Source organism: Cornus florida, unplaced genomic scaffold (genome assembly GCF_030987335.1).
Source record: "Cornus florida cultivar Cherokee Brave unplaced genomic scaffold, ASM3098733v1 CherokeeBrave_3.0.0_Hap2_Chr08, whole genome shotgun sequence".
Lineage (NCBI taxonomy): Eukaryota > Viridiplantae > Streptophyta > Magnoliopsida > Cornales > Cornaceae > Cornus > Cornus florida.
The window spans coordinates 69,693,541-69,719,211 of NW_026775578.1; the positions used below are offsets into that span (position 1 = coordinate 69,693,541).

Consider the following 25,671-nt stretch of genomic DNA (forward strand, 5'->3'; position numbering starts at 1 on the left):
TGAATGTGAGACTGTCCTCAACAAGCACGATCAAGCTCTAAGGCTGGAACCGTCCTGTACCTGAAAAGAATAATGAAGGAGTGGGTCAGACCCACGAGCAAGTTCTAATCTAACTGTAATCCATATAGTGACCCGATACGCAGATACACCGTAGACACCTCACAATATCTATCTAGTCCATACGTATAAATATATCCACACTAAGGGACATTCACTAGTCTATAATAGGGGTCTCAACCTGAATAGAAGGCAACATGCGAATACGCACCCAAAGGTGGGCATGAGTACCTAGACCTAACAGGGTACACCTCAACCTATTATAACCAACTACGCATCCACTGCATATACGCACCCTAACCAATGAGTCTGAGACTCAAGCTCAACTCGTGGTACCATAAACATATATATAAAGTCCATCCAAATCCAGGGTATGCAATTCAACTATTTATTAAACTGACGTACAATAAACCAACTAGTTAGTGACTCAACTTATTCAGTTGATATGACTTAACTACCATCCGTTAATCCAGGAAGTCATCCAACTTGGTTACAGCTGATCTGACTTAGTCACAATTAGGATTCGATATCTTTCAATCCATTCCATTAATCCATTAGGTTAGGTTTATGCATTTTAAGCTAAACCGTCCCTAGTATGTCACCGTCCCATACCGGTACATACAATCCTCCACATCCATATAAATTACAACATATATAACAGTTCAATAATTTACAAACCAAAAACCATCATCCAAATAATTGCAGAAGGAATCTTAACAATCTAGCAATTAAAACCCAGTAGTAATCCATGTAATTGCATCGAAGAATTAACTATTCTAACAATTAACATCCAACACATGCATAGTTCAAATTTAATAAAACAATGACCCTATCATGTATTTAAAATTAGTTCTATAATAATATTAAAGTCCAATAAATCGCTAAATTAAACTAAGCGATCTAGTTCCCTCCATCCGGTAACAGAGTACTAAGTCATATACTTATATTTTGTTGTATCCTTTAGCACCGAGCCCCCACTATGCCATAAGTCCAATATATTACTTTAAAAGACTTCATCGTGCATCTAAAATAAATTTAAAATCATTTTATAGCACCCTAAACCATCAGATTAAAATTAATCAACAAATCTCCTTTCAGCCGTTAACTGTACGCAAAGTTGTCAAATAGCGTACTGTTAATTCCATTTAAACTAAGGGGTAAATTTATGCAATTCAAGACCTTAGTTACATGTTAAAATTATTATTTAACACCCAATTAAAATTTTAAAACTGATTAATAACCCAGAATGCCCAAACAGTGACTGAAAATCACTTTTACACACAAAACAAAGAAAGAGCCTGCTCTAGAAAAGTAGAGCAGGCTCAAGGTGACATAGAGCCGGCTCTACCACACCTTGGAGCCGGCTCTAATAGGTGAGAGCCGACTCTTGGCATTCCAGAGCCGGCTCTCTCTCCCCCTGTGAGCTTCTTCTCCGTTTCAGCTTTGTTCTGACCTCTATTCCAACTCCGGCCAACTGCAACCCTGCTGTTTGGTTTCTTAAACTGATCTTAAGTATCTTATTAACACCTAAGAACATCCCAAAGGTTTGATAACAACCACTAGACCCAATCACAGAGATTAAATTTTGCTACCGAACTAACATGCGATAGGAACAAATCTGAAACTATTTGACAAATTGAAATAGAACAAATTGCAACACATATTTAAAACAGAATACTAACAACCCTATGAGTTTTATATAACCCCAGTATTGTTCCTATATATCATTTATAGTAGTTGCAATCAAATACAGAGACTAAAGTTATAACAGAAACAACATGCTTGCAGAACAGAAAACTGGAACGAAACTTGTTTGCACTGCAACAGATCTATTTTCAACACCACAGATCATCAATATAGCATGAGTTAAATAGGTAAATTCTAGTTACTGATTGATTAAACCCTAAAGATTATCTAGGTGCATAGAACATGAGCCAAAGAGAAGGAGAAAGAGAAGAACTTGCCTTTCAGTTTCAGACTTGAAACTCTAAATTCTCAGCTTCTGTGGTGATATGTTTGTGTCCTAAACTGCAAGTCTGCTTCCCCAGTAACTTGGTTCAACCCAGAGACACCTCCTATCTTCCTCTGTTCTGCCTCTGTACCTCACAATTTCTCTGTCTTCCACAGAATTCAATTCACGTCTCCGAGTTAACTGCTATGAATCCAAACCCTAAGCTTACCGCACGTATATATTTATAAGCTTAACTCTAAACCCTAATCCTTGTAACCTTAAAGTCAGAGCCCATCTCGGCCCATAAACCGACCTAAGATATATACCTACGTCGGCCACCCATGTAAACTGCAACCCTAAATTCACGTAGAGAACAGAAAACTAAATTCCCTTAAATTTAAATTTCCATTAAATAAAATTGATTAAACAATTAAATAAACACAATTAAATAAATAAATAAAATTATATAAACAGTTACCAGAAACATATTAAGTAACATGACTAATTAAACAAATAAACCATTAAGCAATTAATTAAACCAAATAATGCACATAAAACCAATTTAAACAAATGAAAAACAATAAAATAAATAAAAATGCGATAAAGACAATAAAATAAATAAAAATGCAATACAATAAATATTAAAAATGCCGAGACTATCCTTTTAAAATTAGGGGTATATAATTATGTTTAACTTCACTATAAATTGTAATACTAGTTATAAGACTTACCAACAAGGCTTTCATCTCAACCATCATTTCAGCTTTGATTTCATTCCTCATTTCATCTTTCATGTCATTTATCATTTCTTCCATTCTCTTCGCTTGCTCCTTCTGATAACCAATTGCTTGCATTTTTGAAATTGTAGCTCCAAAACCGAGGCCTCTAACCCGTCCTCGACGTTTGGCTCCAAATACGTGAGTGACTCTATCATCTTAAAGAGAGCTTGTGCCTTCAGGTTGGGTTTGGGTGTAATCTCTCATTTTTTGCTGAAATTCCATAATTTATCAATGTTTGTAAACGAAATACATGAAAATAACAAAATACAGTAGCGTAAGATATATTACCACTGCCACTCCTATTGCATCATTCAAAGGTTCCTAATTCTTCCTCAAGTGACCTGCAATCCACACATCGACTCTTGATATAGAGTCGGGCGCATTACTTTCTTTTTTCTACACAAGACAATAAATAATGCAAAAGACATGAGTTTATAACGTCATATCTATAGTTTTTTTGAAATAGCATAAATACTTATAAAAAAATTAAAGGGCTGAGAAACTATTCAAGATGCTCATTTGTTGATGAAACAAGCCTGTCAGTCTCGAGCAGGTCCAATCTCAAAAAAAAAATTACTAAGTTACCCCTCTGTCACAAGGTATACAGACTGTGTAAAAAGGGTTCTGCAGAAGCATTGCTGAAGTTGAGTTTTGAACTGATTTGTGTAATTAACTTGCTGTGCACTATGTGTTGATGTTATGGGCAAGTTTAACATGCTGATACTATGCTGTTAGAACTTGCTAGTCCCTTAGCAAAACTACAATGAAAAACTTAATGAAAAGACAACCATGGGCATGCTACTACAAAAATATCATCCATGGTAAAATGAGATAGATACATAGCTCAAATACAACTTGAAACAGACAAAAACTAGAGATGGAGTCATTGGGAAAACTACCTTGCATATATGAAGCATTGATACAAAAATTGGCTAAATACATTTCCACATACATGCATCAACATCATCGTCCATGTAAATAACTCAATTGTCGTCTCTTAAATGGAAATCAACTCTACTTCAGTGAAAGTGAATTGGATTCTCAACATGCGGCTTTTACTTTCTTTTCCAATTCCAAGGCACAAGTTTTCAAATCATTGAATTCCCCTTTAAATGAGGTCCCTAAGGCATGATTTTATTTACAAGACAACTTTTGTTGCTTGTTGACAATTTATTGCAACTCATAAGTGAAACATAGAATGGTTGTACAATGCTAAAGTCCCTTAAGCTTTCTAACCAACCTATGTAGCAAGAGTTAGGCCAACAACTCCCAAACCAGATGGCTTTAGGGTGTTAAGTGTAGAGACACTCCAAAGGGCTTAATAGCTCAAGTTGGAAAGGCTACGAACTCTAGCGAACCATGTTTATTACAATTTTTTTGAATGACCGTGCAATGTTTAAGTCCTTTAAGCTTTCTAACCAACCCTTGTAGCAAGCGTTAAGCCAACAACTCCCAAACCAGACGGCTTTAGGGTGCTAAGTGTAGAGACACTCCTAGGGCTTAATAGCTCGAGTTGGAAAGGTTACGAACGTCAACTGGTCATTTTTTTCTTTCTTTCTCAGTTTTTTTTTTTTTTTTTTTTTTTTTTTTTTTTTTTTTCAACTTAAATCATGCCAAAGATATTCATCTATCAGGTTCATCAAATCAGATTAATTAGGCCAAGGTCAAGGTTGATCAAGTTGCATGCCTCACAGTTAAGTTTCCAATGTGTATCTGTGCATTGTGAAGCTTATAAGAGTGTAAATCCAGCAAGAATCTAATTGAGACATTTATACGGACTAATTTGAATCTACATGATCATTTCAACTAAAATTTTTCTTTATTTTCAAAAATGTCAATTGCTTCTATACACAAGGTATTAAACATATGCTTCATCTCCGACAAGTGTTAAGTTATACTATCATTGCTTAGCAAAAATTATGAAACCAAAAATGCATAAATGCACCCCCAAACTTGAATGTCACATTGTCCTCAATGTGAGAAGACAAGTAAATCAAAATAAAAGCAAAAAGGGGGGGAAGGAACAATAATACCAAGTGGAGTGACAAAGGCGAAGATGTTCAGCTATATGAGTGCGCAACTGCGTCCCCCAAACTTGGACATGAAGACCTATCAAAATACAACGAATATACACAGGTAAAAGCATAGGTCTCTTAAGAAAAATCAAAACAGAAATGAAAACACTAAGATGAATGTTATTGCAAAGTAAAAATCCATACAAAATACAAATTGGCACACATGAGTCATAAGTTTAAAATGGAAAACAAAATAATGCCAAAAGCCGTGCATTTAGAGAGATAAAGTTGGCTTAGGCAATTCGTCAAACACGTGGTGTGCAAGACAAAAAGGAAGAGGGCCAAAGGTTGATATGGTTGGTGCATGGTGAGGGGCATGCATGCATGGGGCTTGGGAGTTGGTTTGGTTGATGTGGTGGTATGCAAAGATGCCGAGAGGGGATTGTTTGCTGTGAGGATTGGGTTGGCATGGTTTATGGGTGGATGCCAAGAGTGAGAGGTGTGCAGGTTGGTGGAGTTCGAGCATGGTTTGTGAGGTGGCTTGGTATGTGGAGTTGTGGGTGGTGGCTTGGTGGTGGGTTAGTTTAGTGTGTGCAAGGTGGTGTGCCGAGGGTAGGTGATGGTTTGTGGGTGATGAGAGGGTGGCCGAGAGGTGTGGCTTGGAGTGTGGGATGAGTTAAGAGGGATGGGTTAGTGGAGATTGCATGGTGGTGAGGGTTGCAAGGCCTCGGGGGTTTGTATGGTGGATGAGTTGGTAGATGCCGAGAGTTTGGTTTGGTGAAGGAAGGTGGAGTTTGTGAGGTTGATGCCGAGAGTGAGTTCGAGGGCTCGGGATTTGTGGGTTGAAGGCTTTTCGAGCACTCGAATGGGATCTTCGAGTGCTCGAAGATCCGGCAGTGGGTGCAGCACTTGGAAGAGGGCAGCTGCGAGCACTCAACATGGAGCTGAGATTGCTCGAAATTAAGGCAGAGGGTTCAAAATTTTGGGTTAGAATTTTCAAGCACTCAACTGGACTTTGGAGTGCACGAAATTGGCATCAGTAGGTGCGGAAATGAAGTTGCACACCATGGAAATTGAATGGTTGCAATGTGAAGGTAGTGAGCTTGCATGGATGCATCGTGAGCTTGCATGATTGATGGTTCACATTTAGAGCACTCCAAATGGGAGCTAGAGTGCTCTAAATGAAGGCAGTAGCTTGGGATGAGATTGGTTCACATTTAGAGCACTCTAAAATGGAATTAGAGTGCTCTAAATACAAGCAGCAGCCTCGGAATGATGGTGGAGAAGTTTGGAGCAATCCAAATGGAAGCTAGAGCAATCCAAATGGAAGCTAGAGCGCTCCAAACTTGGGCAGTGAGCATGCAAAATTGGTGTGGTAATTTGGAGCAATCTGAATGGGATTTGGAGGGCACAAAATTGGCTCAGTAGCTTGGAAATGAAGTGGCACTTGGAGATTGAATGTTTCAGCCAACTTGACTGCATGGAAGATCTTGCATGGATAGATTTTGAGTGCATGGATGAAATGGATTGAAATTTTTGCATGGATAGAAAAAAAATTTCAAACTTTGCACTGCACACAATGCATGTATGAGTTTAAGAAAATTTTTAAGCTTTTTGCAACATGATGCAAAATGGATAGAATTCTCAAAAATGAAAATTTTAAGCATAGAGAATTTTTTAAAATTTGCATGTCAGTCCTAAATTCAAGCTATGCATGGAAAATTTGAAACTTGAAACATTATTCCAATCCAATGCATGGATGGATTTTGAGAAAATTTTCAAGCCTTGGAACATCTCTTCAATGCATGGATGGGATTTGGTCTCTTCAAATGCATGGATGAATGTAGGAATTTTTTTTTTTTAAACCTTGCACTTCATCACACAATGCATGAATTAAATTTCTGAAAATTTTTCTAGCACTTTGCAAATTCATTCCAATGTAATGCATGGATGGAAAATTTTGAAAACTTTTCAACTTCGTTCTAATGCATGGACAATTTTCAAACTTTTGAACTTCAATCCATTCTAATGCAAGGAGGGAAAATTGTCAAACTCTACACTTCATTGCAATGTATGGAAAATTTAGAAAATATTTCAAACTGTGCAAAAAAAATTTTCAATGAGTGCATGGATGATTTCAAGAAGATTTCCCAACTTTTGCAACCTCACACAATGCATGGATGATTTTGAGGAAATTTTCAAGCTTTGGAACATCTCTTCAATGCATGAATAAGATTAAGGACATTTCAACAATGCATTGAAGATGAGAGGTTATGCATGTGAGTGCCATATCGAAAGTCTGAGAAAATTGCCTGATAGAGCCGGAAACTTCCGGGAATGAAAACAAAAGTTGAGAAGGTCTAAGAAGCCGGTCTAAAATTGTGGAACACAACTGAAAAGCATTCCAGAAAAATCAAATTTTTGGCTTTTCAAAACCATTTCCAGGAAAATTTCAAGGCTCAGGCAATTGAAAAGAGGGAAGCTTGGAACATCGAAAGAATTTCTTCCCTTGCTTTGCTAAATTTAATGTCGATAGCTAGACGAACCAGGATCGGGATCCATTGGAGCGATGGATCATTAACGCTCCGTATGCAACTTGCCTTCTTCATATGGTCTCAAACTTAGATCAATGAATGGTGAGGGATATTGATCCTTCCGAAGAGAAACAAGTTTGGCCTTAGAGGATTTGAGCATCGCTTTTAATCTCATTTCTTTTATTTTCAGATTTAAGCAAAGGTGTTGCTTGTTCGAGATTATGGAGGCTCGTTGAATGTCACTATCTTGACTAATAATGGGAGGATCATGACCTTTCATATTTGCAATCTCCAAGTCATATACCTCATTGTACTCAAATGGTTTGTTCATAGGTTGAGTACCATGGACAATGATTCTAGATTAGGCCGGAATAACTGGAAGAATTTCCAGCAACTTGCCAACATTCTCCTTACCCTTGTCCGGTGGTTCACCTTCAAAATGTTGAGGTAACTCCGGTGAAGTAATGGAAGGAGATGGACAATCCCAAGATAGAGGTGGATTTGGTGCTTCCCATAAAGGAGAGGAAAATGGTGATGGAATATCAAGCAAGGAGTTGACTTCCCGAATGGATTTGTCCACACCAAAATCCTCAAAATCAAAAGGGACCAAGCAAGCATGTAGGGGATCCTCCGTTGAAGGAGGTGGGATTAGATTTTGAATGTGTTCATCAGCAATAGTGATTGCAAAACACTCATTGTCATCTGAAGGAAGTTGCACAGCATTGAAGATATTGAGCTTAACATTCATATTCCCAAAAGAGATATCCATCAATTCGGTTCTACAGTTAATAGAAGCATTAGCTGTAGCTAGAAAAGGACGTCCGAGAATTATGGGAATGTGTTTTCTTGGGTCATGGACTGGTTCCGTATCAAGAACCACGAAGTCTACCGGGAAGTAGAACCTATCCACCTTTATGATAACATCTTCAATGATTCCCCGTGGTTGCTTAATAGATCTATCAGCAAGTTGCAATACTATCGGAGTTGGTTTAAGATCTCCCAAACCAAGTTGTAGGTAAACCGAATATGGAATCAAATTCACACTAGCTCCTAAGTCAAGGAGGGCCCTCTCGATTTTGTTGTCACCAATGACACAAGAGATTGTGGGGGCACCCGGATCCTTATACTTCGGAGGAGTGCTGTGCTGAATGATCGCACTAACATTTTCGATTAACCTCACTTTCTTTGGTAAATGACTTCTGGAAGTGCGTTTTTGAGTGCACAAATCCTTAAAGAATTTTGTATAGGGAGGAATTTGCTTGATAGCATCCAAGAGAGGAAGATTGATCTTTACTTGCCTGAAAACTTCCCACATGTCTTGAATTTTGCAATTATTATTCCCAAAATGTGTCGACTCTTGGAGACGTTGAGGAAACGGAGCTTTTGGCTCATAAGAAGTTTCCACATTTGGGGTGACATGAGTGGGCTTTCCATGAATGGTATTTGGACAAGAAGAGCTTGAATTTGGACTTGAAGAGCTTGAATTCGGATTTTTCAAAGGAGGGTTTTTCTCACTTGTGTCTCCATCAACCTTGTTGTCAACCACTCAACCACTCCGAAGGGTGGTGATAGCTTGAACTTGTTCATGAGTCGGCCCACTCGGAGGAGGGGTTTCATCAATCACATGCATTCCTCTAGGATTTTCAAATGGTTGAGCGGGAAGCTTACCCTTGTCTTTTTGAAGAAGTTGGTTCACTTGGTTAGCTATTTGTCCCATTTGATTTTCGAGCCTAGCTATGGATTGAGTATGGGAGTGAACCATTTGGAGAGTAGGTTGCAAGGATGTCAAGAGATGCTTGTTGGAATCCATGATTTGCTTGTTTAATGATTCCATCATTTGCTTGTTTGCAGCCACTATCTCATCAATTGGATTCACAGGAGGTTGAGTGGAGACATTTGGATTTTATGGAGGTTGGTAGCTTGAAGAGGCTTAGAAAGGCCTACCTTGATATTGAAAAGAGGGCTGATTTTGAGGCCCTTGATTTTGAAGTTAGGAATTTTGTGGGGCTTGTTGCCTCCATGAAAAATTCGGATGGTCCCTCCAACCTGGATTATATGTATTGGAATACGGGTTATGCCTGGGCCTTGAGAACATGGCATTAGCTTGCTCTTGGTTGGGATTGGGAAATTGCTCCGGTGTGGGGCAATCTTCCGAGAGATGGAATGGACTAGTACATGAAGCACAAACCGAACTTGCCGAATTTTGAGACAATGAAGGGGGAAGATGTGGTGCCATCAATTGGTAGAATTTATGAGCAATGGCATCCACTTGAGATGATTCCTCCCTTATTGATTTTTGTTGACAAGGATTGGTGTTCTTTGGAGTGGTTGAGGTTGGAGCCCTACGAGAATTGTGTTGAAGTGAATTTTCACTCAAATTCTCAAGTAAGGTCGAAGCCTCATCCGTATTCTTGGACATGAACATCCCACCACAAGAAGAGTCAACCATGAATCTATGGGTGTCGGTCAAGCCGGCATAGAAAGCTTGCACTAATTGCCATTTTGGGATCAAATGATGAGGACACTTCCGAAGAAGATCTTGTAACCTTTCCCAAGTCTCGTGGAGTTGTTCTCCATCAACTTGAGAAAAGCTTAGAATGGAACGTCTCATTTGGTTGGTTTTACTCACCGGATAATACTTCTTAAGAAATTCTTGTTGCAATTGAGCCCAAGAAGTAATAGAGTTGGGAGCGAGGGAGTTCAACCAATATTTTGCCCTATCCTTTAGGGAGAATGGGAAAAGATGTAAGTGGAGTGCATTTTCAGAAAATCCTCTCAACCGGATGGTCGAACAGATTTCAAGGAACTCATCGAGATGCTTATATGGATCTTCATTATCAAAACCATGAAAAGATGGAAGCATTTGGATGGTACTAGATTTGATCTCATATTGAGCTGCATCGATGTTTGGCATTACTATGCAAGAAGGAGAAGCATAGGTGGTAGGGATGAAATGATCTCTAAGAATCATTGGCTCGATATTAGGAATTTCAGCCCTTTCATTCCCCGGATTTCCTATAGTATCTCCCATTGTATTAAATTCAGTTTCAAGATCCCTTGTAAGAGTAAATTCCCTAAGGTTTCTTCTAAGAGTTCTTTCAAGAGAATTGATATCAATGGGTGAATCGATTGTGGGTAGAGAGAGTGACCTACGACCGAACATCAACAGCACAACATATAATCAACAAAGCAATTCATTATCCACAACTCCACATTCGATATTCCCTTTCTCCTCAATTATCAAGACAGAAAATGAATGGCCACGACAAGGACCGATGCTTATACACAGAATTAAAACAATAATATAGCCTCAACAAAGGCTTGCAAATAAATTAACTACTTCTAAACTTAACACATGCACGATATCTTACAATGTGAAACTAAAAGGTCAAGAAACTTACCTGGGGTCCTCTAGACTTACGCTTTGCTAGCGTTCCCACGGCGAGATTCGAGTCCCTAGAATCTTACAACACGAAAATGGTCAAAACACACAAGGAATATTCACAAGACACAATATTCACAATCAAACTAAATTTAACCCTAGAACTTTGGTCGCTAAACCGTATGCAAGTCCCCGGCAACGGCGCCAAAAATTGATCGATTGATCAACTAAACATCAACCTTCGCAATAGCACGAATCATTGTAAAATAAGGCTATTGGTCGGGTAAGTCGAACCACTGGGACTGCGCTAGTCTAAAGGCAACCTAAGTATCTAAAGTCATTTTAGAGTGATGAGGGGTTTATAAAGAGTTTTGTTGTTTGTCACTTAAGCTAGGAAATTAAAAGTGCATAAAACAATAAATTGCAAGAATTCAAGGGAGTGAAGTACAAGTAAAGAAGGCTAGGGAAATGAATCCACCTCCATCCCTATACACATGCTAGGTTAAGATTAATTTAAGGGAAAAACAACATATATGATAGTCATGATACATAACAATACTAGGTTGCTATAATATCCTTAAGAAGTTCATTTAAATAGGAAGGCAAGAATAAACCATCAAAGGTTCACATGATCAACTACCTAAACTAAAATGTAGCTTAGAACATGCTTACTAAGTCAAGGATTATCAAGCCCTAATTTAAATGGTGAATGCACATAAAGCAAAGAATCAAGTATAGACCATCAAAGGGAAACCCTAAGCCATGAACTATCTAGGTTCTCCAACTCCATGCCATTAAAACCATTCCATGATCTAACTTCCATTGTCACCATGGAAGTGCAAGCAATATGATTAAAAGAAGTAACCATCCAAGACAAGATGAATAACTCACAATAATCATTTATAAACATTCAACATTCATTACAACAAAAATGAGGCTCTTGATCATGGAAAGACTATCAAAAATACATTGTAATCCCCAAAAATAAACTATACTAACACATGCTTACAAGGGAGGGGTTTCATCACCTCCCTAGATGAGGTTTAGTTGCCCATTGGTGAGCTAGAAGAAGGAAGAAGCATCATCCTCATCTTCATTTTCGTGCACCCTCTTTGGAGCTTGAAGAACCCCTCTTTCTTGCTCTCTTCTCTCTCCTCTATCTTGTAAAAATGAAGCTTATGAAATGTGTGGCTCTTATCCCTCTTATCTACCACCAAACTAGGCTCTCTCTCTCCTCCAAAAACATCCCCAACCACCTCATAAAAGAGGGCCATCCAAAATTGGAAATTTTAGAGCACAAGTGGGCTGTCTCGTGGAGCAAACTGCCCAAATTTCAAGTGCTCGAAATAGGGCCTCGAGCACTCGAATTTAGTGTAAAAAGCTCCATGCTTCACTTGCTCCGCCCAGACCTACTTTGATGAAATGGCCATAACTTTGCGCTCCAAACTCCAAATAATGAACCGTTTAAAGATTTGGAAAGCTAATTCAGAACTCTAAAAACTTCATGTTTTGGTGTAGATCGTATTCTCAAGGATGGTTGGTCGAAAATGAAGATCAAGGCAGAATTTCATTGCTGCCAGGCAGTTCTGTGCACCTCTGGTAACAAGGCCATAACTCTCTGCTCTGAGCTCCGAATGATGAACCGCTTGAAGATTTGGAAAGCTGATTCAGAGCTCTAAATATGCCATCTTATAATGGAAGTCCAGTTCTCGAGTTTACAAGGTCAAAATGGCGAGCAAAGTCCTGACTCCACTGCTGCCAGAAATTCAGAATTGTGCCTTTTGATGGCCAAAACTCCACAAAGCCTTGATTTTGCTCCTTTTTTGGCAAATGGACCTGAAAATATATACATACACATAAATGAAGATAATCTACTTAAATAATCAAACGATGGACTTAACTAATGCAATTTAGGGCTCTTGAATATACAATATTCGGCGCTTATCATAGAACCTTTCTTGAATCTCTATTTGACCTACATTGCTAAGTGAACTCTCAAACCTCACTCCTTTTTACTGAATACTAAGCTGAAGATTATAATTGAGTCTATAAATATAAGTTTTAGGACCATATGCTTTCTTAAGGCTGCTCTTCTAATACATCAAAGCATAGGTGAAAAAAAATGAGAAAGCATAAATCAACCATAATAAACAATAAGAGTAAGTACCACTTACCATTTTATGTTCTAGACGAGCATACTCCCTACGACTTGTTATGTGTGGTAACTTTTGCATACTTCGCAAGTCTTGAAATTTTTGTCTCTTTGCCTATAAATAAATAATATAATTAATATTTTTTAAAGAATAAAGTTACAAGAGAACATAATTCGATCAATGTTGTACTTACTTTGTGGTTATCAGAGAGTCGATCACTGACGAACTATTGCCACTCTTCAATTGATTTTATATTGCCAGGTCTCAATAAGTTAATGACTTCTATGTCACCTTCCGCTTCAATTATATCGTTGGTAAGGCGTGATTTGTAATCACTCCAACTCTTTCCCATGCTTTGAAAAGTTGATTTTCTATGACAATCAGGCACTTCAAATAGTTTCTGTGTTGAGTGTAAGAATCAAACTATCAATAACAATATCATATACTTTTGAGTATATTTATGTTTTATTTTCTTTAAACTATAATCTGTAAACTCAACGATCAATAACAATATTGTATACTTTTGGTGATTAGATGTTGAAAATAATATACCTTTATAGCTACCCATAGGAGACGTTGTTTATCTTTTGAAGCTTTTTTCTAGTCTTGACATGAGATTGGTACATTCTCTCATGCTAGTACTCTACAGCTACTAGATATTTTTTCGCTATTCGGACCAACTGGCTGCCCTCTTTCATTGAATTGAATAGGAAGTGGTGAATCAACGACTATTAATTTTGCCTGACCTCTACCTTTATGAGTGCCCTTGCCAGTAGAGGTATTTGTTGCAGCCTCATTTGCAGAGGAACTTCCACTATCATGATCGAGTGGAAGTCCAGGAGAACCTCCAGATTGTCCACCCAACTGTGTGTGGGGAGAGTTTGAATCTCACTCTGATATACTAATCCCCTAATTTCCTTGATTCCTTAATGTATAGTCACAGTAGCATTTCGCTCCCTTCCTCCTTTTTTTGGAGCCATTTTGGAGGACTTTATGGACAACACATGCAAAATAAGGAAATAAAACAAACCATTACAAGTTAATAAAAGGCATAAAAAAAAATTTAAATAAATGTGTATTTTGCTTACTTTTGTGGGACCACGCATGCTGAAATTTAGCTATCTTTTTCCCTCTTCAATTTCCTCCTCCCCTACTCTTATAATGAGAATGACCTATTCATAAAAACAAAAAGTCCAGTTTTATATAGTTATAAGAGATACACAAGATACAATGAATCAATTAACATCATTATATATATGTCATCTTTATTATGTGTCTGTTTATAGTAATATATATATATATATATATATATATATATATATATATATATATTACTATAAACAGACACATAATAAAGATGACAAATAAACCACTCATGTCCAATAGCTAAACAATTTGAATTATGTCAACATACAAATCCAAACCTACGAAAATTAGAAAACCATGTTTAAATTGTTCAGATATGAAAAAAAATATATATATATAGCTCTTTTGTTCAGAAAACCTAAATATTTGGTAGGCAGGTTGAGGTCCGAAAAGCAGCTCTTTTGGGTATGCATCAATATGCATAGAAAAGTTAGGAAAAAGAAACAAACAAAAGAAACTGCAGACACTACCTGTTAATTACGTGGTCATGCCTTCATAATCCAACCGCACAAAATGTTCATCCCCATCATCATTGTTTGAGTCCAATCTTGATACATCTAATGGCATAGAAGACGTATAACTATTTTCTTCAAAAGACTCTAACTCATTAAAACCTCTTGGTGGTGCTTTAAGTACAACATACTAATTGGATGTTTTTTTGTCCCTTGAATAAAAAACTTGCTTAGCCTGTGAAGCAAGAATAAAGGGATCTCTTTGAAACTGACTTTGACCTTCATGAAGGTTAACCAATACAAATCCATCTTCAACTTTGATGCCATTTCTAATGTTTGCCCATTCACAATCAAATATTGGAAATTTAAATGTGTAGTAATCTAATAAAAGAATATCTTTTAAAACACCATAGTAAGATACTTTTCTAACAACTTGATTTGTGTCTCTTGCTCTGGATTGACATATTGTTTCCGCTTCAATCGAAACACCACTGTCTTGTGTGCTTCTCTCCACATTCTTAGTGTGAAATCGTTGTCCATTAACAATATATCCAGAATGTGAAGTGACTTCTCTTCTAGGCCCATTTGCAAGACACATAATTGTATCAGACACATCACTACCAGCTACATCAATTACTTTTGCAAACCATGAACAGAAAGTCTCCATATGTTTCTTTTGTAACGCACTTTCATTCTTTATGAGACGCCTGTCCATATGTTTAAGCTCCTCCAAATGTTTTCTGTAAGACAAATACTACAACTAAGTTTTTTTTTATATTAATATAATAAAATAAATTAATTAGTCGTGACATTATCCCACTTACTTTATATACAGCTCCACCTCGGCATAATTGAACAAGACATAACGGTGAGCAATCTCTAACATGTCATTTGACATCATTTTCGAGATCCCTTTCGAAATTGGACGGCCATCTACTGTTGTTTCGCCTTCAAAATCCTCATTTCGTGAATGTCTCACCCCTATTTCAGAAGCTTGTTTGATGTGTTCACTACAAAACCGCACACACTCTTTAGCCAAATAGCCCTCAGCTATGCATCCTTCAGCTCTTGCTTTATTTCTAACATATCTTTTATAAACCTTCATCCTCCTAAAGCACGTAAATACAATAGATATATGTTATCAAATTACATATCTAACTACATAAAAGAAAGAAAATTTGATAGAAGTACCTCTCAAATGGATACATCCAACGAAATTGTACTAGTCCACAAATACGAGCTTCGCGTGCAATATGAATAGTCAAGTGAATCATAATGTCAAAAAAGGATGGAGGAAAATATCTTTCAAGCATACACAGAGTCTCGGCAATTTCCTTTTCTTGTTTTTCCAATGAGTTCTTATCAATCACCCTTTGACATACTTCATTAAAATATGCACATAGTCGAAATATGGCATTCCTTGGACCCTTTGGTAGAATATCTCGTAATGCTACCGGTAGTAGTTCTTGCATTAGGACATGATAATCATGAGACTTTAAGCCAGTAAACTTGCATTTATCCAATGATACATGTGTCCCAATATTTGAACTATAGCCATCAGGTAGTTTTAATTGTTGTAATCGCTTACAAAAAAGCTGTTTTTCTTCCTTCTTTAGTGTATGAGGTGCTGGTGGCAAGTAATGTTTCTCTTTTGACTATTGTGGGTGTAAATCTCCCCTGATTTGCATTTCCTTCAAATCCATTCGAAACTTGAGTCCATCCTTTGATTTTCCTTTTATTTTCAATAAGGTCCCAATAATACTCTCACAAACATTTTTTTCAATATGCATTACATCTAAATTATGACGAATGAGTAATACCTAAAAGCAAATAAAGATAAATAAGTTTTTTTTAGGACATATTATGAACTGCAATATAAATTAAAATAATGAAACAAATTACTATTACAATTACTTACCTCCCAATAAGGTAAGTCAAAAAATATAGATTTTTTCTTCCACGCCACAGTTCCCGTTTTTTTCTTTTGTTTTCTCTTTCCACCTATTTGCTTGACACCTAGTTTTATCTTTCTTTTTTTACCCCAATCATTTTTAATATTTTTCACAGCATGAAAAATTTCAGTCCCAGACAATATTTTAGGCCTCCACCTGTGTTTTTCATTCCCATCAAACCAACTCATTTTTTCCCGAAACTAGTGAGTAGGAGACAGAAATCGGTGATGAACCAAGTAAACAGTCTTAGTACAACAATTCAATCTATTTGAGCATGTGTCATCACTACATATTGGACAAGCTTTTTTACCCTTTGTTACATGACCAGAAAGGTTACTATAAGCTGGAAGGTCACTTATTGTCCACATCAAGATTACCTTTAAATTAAATTTTGGCTTTGCAAATGCATCATAAATTTCCACGCCTTTATCCTATAGCTCTTTCAAATCATCTATAAGTGGCTCCAAATACACATCTATATCATTCCCCGGTTGCTTCGGCCCTGAGATTAGTAATGTTAACATCATATTTTCTTTAGACATGAGTACTAATGGTGGAAAATTATAAACGACCAACATCACTGGCCAACAACTATATGCTGAACTAAGGTTACCAAATGGATTAAATCCATCGGTTGAAAGGCTAAGTCTCAAATTCCGTGAATCTGATGCAAAAGAAGGCCATGCTTTATCTATCTCATGCCATGCAGGAGTGTTAACCGGATGTCGCATCTTCCTATCTCGACTTCTATGAGTTGAATGCCACATTACTTGTTTTGCTATTTTAGGGGACCGAAACATTCTTCTAAACCTTGGTACTATTGGAAAGTACTGTAACACCTTAGTTAGGACACCATCTTGAACTTTCTTAGTGCATTCATTCTCCTTCCACTGCGAAGCACCACATTTTGGGCATTCATTCATGTGTTTATTCTCTTTTGTAAACAAACAACAGTCGTTCTTACAGGCATCTATTTTCTTATATCCTAAATCAAATGTCTTCAAAATTTTCTTGGTTTCATAAAAGCTCTTAGGAAGTTTGTTATTATCAGGAAGCATATCCCCAAAAGTTTTAAGAAGCCCGTCAAAACATATATCCGATAAATTATGCACTGTTTTGTGCTTATATAAGGCGACAATTGCAAACATAATCGTATACTTTGTGCATTCAGGGTATAAAAGGGTCTCAGCATTTTCCAATGCCTTCTGAAACTCAGCCTCTCTTGTTTCATAGTTAAGATCCGAAACACCATCTTTGTCATCATTAAAGAAAACATCTCTATACATCTCATATGTCTCTGGCATTTCAACATCATTTCCATCATTTCCATGTTAGGGAGATTCACTCGGATATTCCCCATGAAAGTACCAAGTCGTATATGTTGGATCCATTCCATGTTCCATTACATGACCATATACTGTGTCAAAGTGTTGGTGTACTGAATTTTGACATTCATTACAAGGGCATAGAATCTTGTCTGGATGCCCCGCATTCTCTTGAGCCCAATCGGCAAACCTTCGTGCTCCTTCTATATACTTTGGATCAACTCTATAAAATTAAAGCTTTAACTTTTAATTAAATATAAAATTAGTGTAAAAGATTTAACTTTTATAAACACATTCCAGTACATATAATAACCTGTAAAAGATGTGCATCCATTCTTTATCCATCTCTATTTTCCTAATTATTCAATAGGAACCTGTCACAAAAAGTAAATTATGAAATATATGATTATTCCATGGTGTGTGTGTGTATATATATATATGAACAATAAACACAAATTGTAAAGGTGCTAATTCCATCAATCATGTTTAAGCTAAATGGGTTTCATAAGCAATTTGTAATATTTTCAGTTTATTGGAAACTTCAAATTTCTCTGTTAAGAAAAAACATAGAGATGGGAGCAGATTATTGGTCAATTCAATCTGCCTCTCTAGTTCAGCTTGCTAGTAAATTTAGGTATTAATTTTTTAAGTTCATGGATATGAGGATTTCTAATTCAAGAACCATACTCCTAAAACTATTTAGGCATTTGATGAATAAAGAAAACCATGGTAATTGTAGCAACAAGATCATGAGCTCAGTTTTTGTATTTGTAATTTGTCTTGGCATAATTGATCTAAAAATGAAAATCTCTGCTTGCATCTCAAAAAAAAAAAAATTAATATTTGCAAAGGAAGAAAGAGATAAAGAAAAAAAAATAATAGAAAACTGCATACATCTAGTTCAGTAAATGGACATTAAGTTAAGATTATGAGAAATTACATTCTAGTAACAAGTAAATACAGGAGGATGAATGCATATAGACGCAACACCCAAATTGAATAGATAAAAATATGAAATTAGAACTTACCAGCATAAAATCTTTGAGTCAGATACTTAACGGCATTTGCAGCATGTTCTTCCTCTATAAACTGAAAATAAACATTACCTATTTTTCATTAAAGCAAAAGTGATATTATACAACAAATCAAACAAGAAGCACAAGAAATTTTTGAACACCACCAAGCAAGCTGGGAGTGGGTACATAAAAGGGAGGTTTGGAGCTGATGTATTATTCTTCAAAATGTCACATGAGGTCTATAATTATGGGTAAAAGTGGCAAGAAACCACACATTTTTTACTGTTTTGTTGTGATTAAAAGTTGAACAACTTTTCAAATTGTAAAAAGAAATTCAATATTATTGTGATTAAAAGTTTAACAACTATAGCAAGAAATTCAAATTGTAAAAAAAAAAAAAAAAAAAATTCATATGAAACTAAAACACTACATAGTAAAAGCTAATACAGAAACATTCCTGTCAAAAAATAAATAAATAAATAAATTACAGAACATTCAAAACAAAAACGGGTGGTTCTATTTATTTTCCTGCAATGGATTGATGGTATGCTATTTAATTAGTTACAATTGTAGGAAAATAAATAGAACCACCCGTTTTTGTTTTGAATGTTCTGTAATTTATTTATTTATTTATATATATATATATATAGATCAAATAGTATGTGTGTTTGCCAATGAACAAGTGAATAGAACACTCGATCATATTTCTTTCTAGTGGAGCCGAGACTTTTAACTTTATGCCAACGTAACCAATCCATGAGGATAAGTTCATATATTCTGATTCTTGTCAACTTCAAAAAAAAATAAAAAATTCAACAGTTTATCTCTATTGAAAATAAAAATATTGTACAAAAATATAATTGATTGAAATGACTTTTTGAGTGACGAATCAAACCGATGGTTTAAATTTTTTTCTTCTCTCTAATTCTTCTGAACTGGGTGGATTTTATCCTTTTCTCTATCCTATGCAATAAGTGAATTACATATATATATATATATATATATATATATATATATATATATATATATAACAATGGCGTGGTAATTCGGGCAGCCATTGCTCGGTTGGAGCATGTATGTGAGGCATCGGTACTGGAGGTGAAAACATTGTTTTGGACTATGAACCTTCTTCGGCAGTGGTCTTCAATGGGCAGTGGAAATTGAATATGATGCTCAAGTGATTGTATCAATTTAATCCATGATATTGGTCTCTATCTTATTGGTGGTTTTTGTTGATTGTAATGCTCTTGTTTAATTTTAAGTAATATATTCTCTTTGCCAGGAAAAAAACAAAATGGCAATATTTACTAAATATTAATTAACCTATATCAGTTACAAATTGAAACAATAATATCAGTCTTTTTCTATAAAAAAAATGTTTTTGTAAATTATTATTTAAATTGGATAGTATTTTTTATACAAACATTTTATAAGCTTAAATTCAACTTGTAGGGGGACAAAAGTCAATATTGGTTTACCATGGAGGTGTCGGATTGCATCTTATAATTTATATTGTTCTATTTGTCATGCATAGGGAGTCATTTCGTTTTATTCTTGTTAGCATTTGAGCCTGAGCATCTATTGTCTAAAATGGAGTTCTCATTCAAATTTCAACTAGTGGCATATGTTGATTTGGAATAATTCAATCTAGTAGAACTATTTCTCATTATTTTCTCATTCGATACTTTCTAGTAATTTGTCAGAACATTTCAGAACACAAGATTTCTGTTTTAGGTCTTGTAAGAGCTTTGAGGTGCTTTTAGATCTTCATTGTTGCATTTTTTTTTTTTTTCGTTTGTTTGTTTGTTCATTATACTTGTGGAATAGGCCTATATTTAGAGGCCTTAAAAGGTTTATAATGAAGGGTGGCAAACTTGAAGGTTAGTTTTACAAGGAACTGGGAATACGAGCTGATTTTATCCATATGTATTTGTACTATTTCTCTCAATCCTCCTAGTGAACCTTGGTTGTATTAGGCCTTGTTATTTAGCCAAATTTATGATTTTAATTTTGTATATATGGATAATCTGATCTCTTTTTTCCATCACTTTCTTGTAAGGATGTTTTGACATTGTCTCACTACATGGGTCATTCACCCCCACAGAGGTTGAGGGATCCAAATTTAGTAGGGCTGGTTCCTTAACCATATCTTTGCCAGGCCCTGACGGCCGTCTCTTAATGGGTGTACTTAGAGGACTACTTGTAGCTGCCAGTCCTATCCAGGTAAGTTCTTTTTTCTTTCTAGAAAGGGAAAAGACAAGGCTACAAACCTGGCTGCTTCTCCCTCTTTCTATTTTTATAAATATAGATGTAGATATATTTTCTTTTTTCTTTTCCATTGGGGAGTTAGAAGGGAGGGGTTGACTTTATTCTATTCAGATTATTTGGTTAATGAACATGGCTATAGATTATATTCCTAACCAAATATTAGATAGCTGGATGTTTTCAAAATCATCTTTGGCGGCTGAATGATTTTACTCTCTTTAAATACTCTCGAGTGATACTGGATAGAAATTCCTTACTTATGTGATGAACCATGGTTCATCGCTTTACTGACCCTTTTCTTTTTATTTCAGTTGATCCTCTAATTTAGAAACTTACGCGCCTCTCTATGGGCAATTTTTTGAAGTAAAATAATCTGGAGATAATGCATCCTTTTTCGCTATAGCTCCAAAACAGAACCTTTTATTTCTACTTTCATTTTCGTTTTCAGATACGATGACAATTCAGCTCGCATATATGGAAGAGGAGGGAAAAATAGTGCAGATGGTGAGAAATGGGGAACCATAATATAATCCACAATCCATAAACAATGGAACTCAATGATGTCCCTAAGGCCTTTTTGACAACTTGCATAAAAGTGCTTACTAAGAAAACATCTGAAACTGAAATGCAACAATTGTAAGAGGAAAAGTGAATATAATCATTTTCAATTGTTATGGTTTAGAAACAAAGACACAGCCAAAATCCACCAGGCCATTGGCCTAGGTGGTATAAGCATACCCTCTCCTCCCTAATGTGGGGGTGTTTGACATGTGAGTTCTTACCTAACAAAAGAAAAAAGAAAAAGAAAAAGCGCCACACATGCTTTATCAGATCTCAACAGGAAAAGAAGAAAAATATAATTCAACCATTGTGCCTTGGCTCAAGTGGTGAAAGGATGGGTTACTAGTATAGATTAAGATATGCCCTAAATTCAAAGATTGCTTAACCAAAACCAACATAAAGAACATAAATTAGACGATAAACACAAAACAAATGTTTACTACTGAATAGCAAAATCATAAAGAAACACCAGTTGTCAGTACATACTGTGAAGGAATTGCAAATGCAACTAGAATTACTAGAGGGGGCGACTTCAAACAAATTCCAAGAGAGCTCTTCCACACCACAAGTATTTTTCCAATTATTTTTTTAACATTTAGGTGTGTATGATTTAAATCAAGCAAAACTCCTCTAATTCAGAAACTTACGCGCCTCTCTATTGAAGCACACCTAGTGGGCCTTTTCTTGGGAAGCCAAGGGTTGAAATGTGTATAAAAAGGTGAGTATGCAGCACTCCAGTCAAATTTTCATCTAGGCGATCGAATTGGACCAGGTATTTTACTGATTTTATTTGTTACACATGGTAGGCAAAATTATGGACATGTGGCTGACTACAAGACTGCCATGTGGATAACTAAGTTGCTATATTAGTGGAGTCAACCCTAACTCTAATATGGAAGTTGGTTCAAGTGGGTTGTAAGTGATGGACTGTTATAAAGGACACATTTAAAACCCAGCACTCCTAATGGTTCAGAAACTTGATCATCTAGGTAAGAGCCACATATATAAAACCCCAACATTTAATTTGCAGAACAAATGTATACGATATGAAACTTAAAAAAAAAATTGAATATTCATTTTTCATTTCAATATGATGTTAAAGCTACATATATAGTTACTACAACCACCATAGTTATACTTCAAAGAACAATTACATGTATTTTTTCACAGTTAATTGCAGAAGCCTTACATCTCTTTCTGTTCACTGTGGAGATAAGACTTCTCACAGTACTCAATAGCAGAATAAAGTTGAGGCCTTAAGTTCTTCAGTCCTAGAAGTTAAAAATTATGGTTCAGATTGGAATCAGTGCAACAATTCACCATCAAACTGCATACTTCTCATATAAGAGAAATTTTAAGGAAAATGAGGGGCAGCAAAACATATGTGAGCGCAAGCATTGTACAATCAAGAATAAGAATAGATTCCAACAACTTAATTGGTCAAATTGCAAAGGGTAGAGTTACATTGCATTGGAATAAAATACTAAAATTTGAAGATGCAAAATGATTTTTTTTTTCTTGCTATATATTTCAAAAAGATGCTTCATAATATTAACAATATCCAACTTATTGATTGCACTAAAATTAGCAGCTTGTTAGAGTACCTATCATGTGGTTTTGCTATTGTAACCTTTTCTCCTGGTTTATGCAATAAAAGAGTGACGAACTCATTTTTTTTAAGTAAAAAGTTGGTGAATTTAACAAATATTATCATCCATACAACATTAATATCTTAGAACCAAAAAATCTAATTAACTATAGCTTTGTAAAGGAACTTGGGAATTGATAGTTAAAGGCCCAAAAAACCTAAGAACTTTTTTGTTCTCTTTGTGTCTATTTTTAAGCTCTAAGTTGGTTCAAGTGGTTGTAAGTGATGGACTGTTATAAAGGACACATGACCAACGATAGAATTGTCGGGTGCAGGAAATTTTTTGTTCTCTTTGAGTCTATTTTTAAGCTCTAAATCGGTCAATCAATGGAAAACAAAAAAAAACCCAAATCTAGTCACAACCGAAGCAAATCTAGCAAATAAAATCGACAATAAACCAGAGAAAAAAGATATGCATGTGTTAGCCCTAAAAATTGTTTAAGAAATAGGAATTGAAGAAAACCCTTAAAATGTTTGAGAAAGAGGGATTGCAGATTACCTAAAGAATGAAGGTAACTCCGGATCCTCGATTCTAGAGAGTAAAGAGAAGATTGAACAAATAGCTGTGTTGGTCTAGGTTGAAATTCAAGCGAACCAGCACTTTCCTTTCACTGTCGAACCAGAACTTCTAGCGGAGATGGAGATAGATAGGAGAGAGAACTTCAAGCGAGGAAAATATTAGAGATAGAACTTCAAGCGAGGCAGAGATTTGAGACATAACTTCAAGTGAGGCAGAGATTCGAGATAGAACTTCAAGCGAGACAGAGAAAGGAGAGAGAACTTTCAGTGAGGCAGAGATAGGAGAGAGAACTTCAAACGGAGATGGGGTAAATGATCTGGCCTCCTCAACAGAAATAACGGAAGAAAGAAAACTAGGGCAAAGATGGAGCTGGGTGCTGTCGGTAGAGTAAGCAACAAGGTGGACTCGTGGGAAAGAAAGAAGGGCTTGTGGGAAATAAAGAAGGGATTGGCTTGTGGTTGGTGACATGGAAAAAAAAGGGCGGGCTATTCACTGTTGCTATTTTGTGCGCGCGGGAGACGAAAAGTGGGGGCGGGATTTTTATTTTTTATTTTTATTTTCATATTCACGGGAGGAAAATTGTCCCTTAAAAATATATTTATCTACGAGAGCCTTTTTCCCCATTAAGTGAGGGTAGGATTTTTTTTTTTAATTTTTATTTTCATATTCACGGGTGGAAATTACTCCCTTAAAAATATTTATCTACGAGAGGCTTTTTCCCCGTTAAGTGAGGGCTGGATTTTTATTTTTTATTTTTATTTTCATATTCACGGGAGGAAAATACTCCCTTAAAAATATTTATCTACGAGTGGCTTTTTCCCCGTTAAGTGAGGGCGGGATTTTTATTTTTTATTTTTATTTTCATATTCACGGGAGGAAAATAATCCCTTAAAAATACTTATCTATAAGTGGCTTTTTCCTCGTTAAGTGAGGGCGGGATTTTATTTTTTATTTTTATTTTCATATTCATAGGAGGAAAATACTCCCTTAAAAATATTTATCTACGAGAGGCTTTTTCCTCGTTAACCGAGGCCGGGATTTTTATTATTTATTTTTATTTTCATATTCACGGGAGGAAAATACTCCCTTACAAATATATTTAATCTATGAGTGGCTTTTTCCTTCGTAAATATATGTAAACATTAACGGGCCTCTTTAAACTCCCGTAAAAACGGTTTTTAACGAGGATTTTATTAACATCTCGTGAAAACATGACCCTTTATGTGTAAAAAGAGGCTTTTACGAGAGAAAATAAAAGATCCCGTAAATACTACGTCGTAAAAGCCCACTTTTCTTGTAGTGTACACTTATACTAATGACAAAGAAATTAAACTAATTAAGCTAATGAGATAGCACAATCCATCTATTATAAGTATAATCCATCAAACACATCACAAGAATACTCAATTAAGCACCATGCATTGACCAACACTATATCCATAATTTTAATACATATGGACATGCATCAAATGTAAAGAATCAAGTGTAAGCACATAACCATCCATTCCATCACACATAGACATATGAATAGAATTGAAAAATTAATTGGAAGCATTAAACCACATAAATCATGGAAACAAGATTTATACAAACATGAGGTCAATACAATATTTACAACATGAATCCCTACTAATTACAAAATACTAAAGTTTATGAGGCAAGCCTAAGGCTATCTCTAGCCCCAAGAGAATGATCTAGCCAATCATGGTTGTTGTCATCCAACCCTCAAGGGCTCTCTTCATGGTTGAATTCATCTTCCTCCACTTGGTGTTCTTGATAGAAACCCTAGAAATGGAGTGAGAACCCTCCTAAATTGTGTCTAGTCTCTCTCTAATCTTTAGCCAAAAGTATCCAACTAACTAACCTCTTTACTAAAAATAGCCAATTCCCTTATATAGGTAGCTCAAATGACACC

At 35.9% G+C, this 25,671-nt stretch overlaps 1 long non-coding RNA gene across 1 annotated transcript; it reads right to left on the minus strand.

Annotated features, from left to right (window-relative positions):
- Positions 1 to 12,898: 12,898 nt before the first annotated feature.
- LOC132268680 (uncharacterized) lies at positions 12,899 to 13,790 on the minus strand. Its single transcript, XR_009469339.1, has 3 exons — positions 13,424 to 13,790; positions 13,065 to 13,271; positions 12,899 to 12,985 (listed from the first exon to the last, which is right to left on the minus strand). It is a non-coding gene; the product is annotated as an uncharacterized LOC132268680 (long non-coding RNA).
- Between the last annotated feature and the right edge of the window lie 11,881 nt (positions 13,791 to 25,671).